This window comes from Microtus ochrogaster, chromosome 6 (genome assembly GCF_000317375.1).
Source record: "Microtus ochrogaster isolate Prairie Vole_2 chromosome 6, MicOch1.0, whole genome shotgun sequence".
NCBI lineage: Eukaryota > Metazoa > Chordata > Mammalia > Rodentia > Cricetidae > Microtus > Microtus ochrogaster.
Genome location: NC_022013.1, coordinates 69,304,437 through 69,308,487, shown reverse-complemented (window position 1 = coordinate 69,308,487; position 4,051 = coordinate 69,304,437).

Below are 4,051 nucleotides of genomic sequence, written 5' to 3'. Positions count from 1 at the left end.
TTCCAGTCCCTAAAATATGAAAGAGAGTTGTCAAACGTTACAGAAATAATATTATTCATTTGATGCAGGGGAAACGCGAATTTGTGCTATTTAAATCCTGAAAGGAAAAAGGCAGGAGAGTGCTAGCGAGCTAAATATAAATGGGATCTGAATATTAACACAACCGAAAGAGATTTACAGTAGAATTAGTCGCCCTGCGCTCCCCTATTCTTTCTCCCTTTGCCCCGCCACCACAGCTCCCAGGGTCAGGAACTTTGGCTTTCTATTTCGTTCCTTTCTCACTTGCTCACTCTCTTTTCTCAGTTGAGAGTGCTCTGCAACTGATTTCAGTACTTGGATTCCTCAAAACCATTTATATACAGCACATATAAATCAAAAACTGGGTTCTCCACGCCCCAGCTTCTTGTGGCTGTGGGTGTCACCCACATAGCGCTGAAAAAGAAACAAGGGAGCATTGTCTTTGGCCGGTGGGAGTTTGGTTCAGGCAGCAGCTCAAGCCCTGGAATTCTCAGGCCTAATGGAGATGGTCAAAGAGGATCCCCGACCCTTGCAAATAATGGTGTGAGGCCCTCTGACAGCCCCGCCCCCACCCTGTACTGTCCAAATTGGGGTTCAGTGTGCTTATCTAGCTAGGGATACAGTTCGAAAGTATAGTGCTTGCCTAACATCTCTTTAGGGCTGAAGAACCGTGAGAAAGCACTAAGGAACCAAAGGAAGCCCAAAGTAGCTTTTTCCTTGAGTGTCTCAGTCAGTTAACGCGGAGATTTTAGGACAACTTGGGAAGGAGGGAGTTGAAGTGAGCTGCCGAAACCCTCAGTGAATAAACGGGGCGAAGTCGCTGTCTGGTAAAGCGAGCCGTACAAAATAAACACTTAGGTAGGTAAAGGCACTAAGTATAATCACGCGACGCTTTGGCCAAAGCTTTGACAAACGATGCTAGAAACTACGACGAGAGAGGAAAAGCAAAGACCCGGGGAAGGGGGCGGGGGTGGAGGATCACGATCCACAAAGAACCGAACCACAAAACACAGCTTTTAAAAAAAAAACAAAAAACAAAAAAAACCTAAGTCGTCACATGACAGCCCCGCCCGCTCCTCCGCAAAGGGAGGGGCAGCATGGGAGTGGTGCGTCATTTCCGTCCAGACCGGAACTCAAGATGGCTGCGCTCTTGCTGAGGTGACTTTAGCCTGGGGCTGGGAATCCGTGCCCGCTATCCTTGGAGGACCTGAATTGGGCCCTCAGGGTGGTGACAGCGGCGTAGGCGTACGGGGACAAGGAAAGGACCGTAGATGTGCAGGCCGCGCCCCAGGGATCCTTGCATCCCCCCCGTCCCGCCCGGGCTCGGAAGGGCTTAGAGGTCACTCTGTGTGGATGAGTGGCGCGGCTGTCCCTCTGCTCCACCCACGTCTAAAGCCTCTTCCCAAATTGCTCTTGTGAACCCACCCAGGTCCGAGGCTCCAAAAACCTCTAACTTCAAGATCATTTGCCCCGTAGGCCTGCGGGGAGGAGGATTTAGGAACCATGGGGGAGGGGCTCCGTGGTGCACCTCCATGCTTCCTAATCCCTGGCAGTTCTGCTGCTGTAACGCGTGGGCACTATCTGGTTTCCAAATGTATCCCTCCCAGCCCAGGGTTAGCAGTAGCAGCTGGAGTGGGTCTCTGCTGCTGCCCAGAAAATTCGCTTTGTTTTCATTAGCGTTGTGTTATGGTGGGTATCCCCGCTTTACTCTGAAATTCAATTTCCTGTCCAGAGAAATAGCCAAGATTTTCTTTTGTTCTGAATTCTTCACTCTTTTGGTATCATCCCCAGAGCCTCTATAGTTGTGAGGGCATAGACAGTTGTGGTACGAATCCCAAAGCAGTTTTATGCCTGCCTATTTTTGGAAATTATTTGTTATGGAAAACTAACTTCAGTGCTGTTGAAATTCCAGTCCCTGATTCTCCCAAATGTGTTTTCATTTCTCTTTCCACTTCAGTCATGCAGTATAAAAATAGAGGGATTCTGTTTAGTTTTCTTTGTTACACAGTGAGTCTTTGGAAGTTGGGATCAGTTATCTTTAGTCTTATTTCATGGTGCTGTGCATTTTCTTAGGCGTCTCTTCTCTGAGATACGACAGGATCAGTTTTCCAGAGCTGCGTCCTTCCTTCTTAGTTATCCGACCCGTAATTGAATGCCTTCAAATTCTTTGATGTAACATATGTTGGTGACTGTTAGGGCTTGTTGGGTGAGTTAACATTTAGCTTGAAATGATCATATTGGTTTCAAACATTTCATTTTAGGAGTTTCAGGGTTAGTGTTTAGAGTCTTCGTCTTTGGGTTCTTCCTGGAGTCAGCCAGTCTCAGGCTGAAAATATTTGAAGAACAAGTTACAAAAAGCAGTTTGAGTTTGTTACCTGACAAGTGTTATGCTGAGTCCATGTGGATGAAACTGTAGGTATACCCTGCTGTAGCCTTCTGTCATTCAGATACTCATTCTCAGTCCAGCACTTATGGGTATTGTTTGCTTCAAAACCTTTGTTCTCGTGTAGGCATGGGATTGGTTTATCTGGACTGCCCGTTGGTGTGTGTATATATACATATATATCAACTTTTCCCCGTTGATTGTATTTGGACTGCACATAGGTAGCACCCCTCTTTCTTAAACCATATGGCATAACATTTATGGAACATTTAAATTATATTGGGCATAATAAGTAATACAGAAATTATTGGAAGTATTGGACAATGTGCTCAGGACATCCCGGGCCCTACAATAAGTGACTTAATCAGCTGCCTGAGGAGGCTCACACCCTCACACCGGTAGTCTCAGCACTTAGGAGACTGAGACAGAAAGGGTTGCTGTAATATTGAAGCCAGCCTGAGCTATAGCGTGAGTTCCAGGTCAGCCTGGGCCACAGAGTAGAATCCTATCTCAAAACAAAGCACTTGCTTCTAGCCATAACCCTTTACAATTTTTTCACTTTCCTTTATTGTGGGTGTGGGTGGGCACACATGTGCCGTGGCTTGTGTGGGGAGGTCAGAGGACAATTGTGACTCCCAAGGGTCCAACTAAGGTTGGCTTGGTGTGGCAAGTGCCTTTGCTCTCTGAACCGTCTCGCTGGCTCCTTTCCAGCACAGAAAGTCTTTTCAGAGTTTCTGGTTTCACGTGGAACACAAGGATAGATACTTACTTTCATATTTCAAATAAGGCTATGGAGTTCATGCAGCTTGTTTCTGTAGGGCCTTGTGTCGAGCGTACATTGGTATTTGGGGAAACAATAGCACCAGACAGAAGAACATGCGGTAGATTCCAGCCCACATCTGCAAACTCTTGCTGGGTAGCTGAGTGACAGGGCCTAGCTTGGTGTGAGGAATGTGTGCCCTGCAACTTCAGAGACAATTCAGTTGATTTAAAGAGATTTCTTCCCACTTCTTTCTAAGAGCCCTCAGTACACAATGTCTGCATTCACCTCTTGCCTCCAAAGGGAAGAGAGAGAACTGAAGAAGGGTTGGCTGGGTTTTTCTCTTCGAATAATGGTCCCTTCTGATGCTCTGTTGTAGAGCATAAGGCTCTTGAAATGATATGTGTCTAGTGTCGGTGATTTGATGGATATCATAAACCTTTTAGAACACTATTGGATTTAGACGATTGGAGCTTTTTGTTTGTTTTGTTTTATTTTTACAGAGCGGGTTTTTCTGTGTAACAGCCCTGACTGTCCTGAAACTTGCTCTGTAGACTAGGCCGAACTCAAATTCAGACAATGCCTGCCTCTGCCTCCCTAGTGCTGGGATCAAAGACATGTGCCACAACCTACTGGCTAGAAAGCTAATTCCTAAACTATTAGATGCAGGAGTTTAAATTTTTTTAAATAAATTATCCAGGTAAGATATACTATTTGTTTGTTTTTGGTTTTTTAGTTTGGTTTTTGAGACAGGGTTTCTCTGTAGCTTTGGCTGTCCTGGCACTCCTCACTCTGTAGAGTAGACCAACCTACCTCAAACTCAGAGATCCACCAGTCTCTGCCTCCTGAGTACTGGGATTGAAGGTGTGCATCACCACTATCTGGCTCAG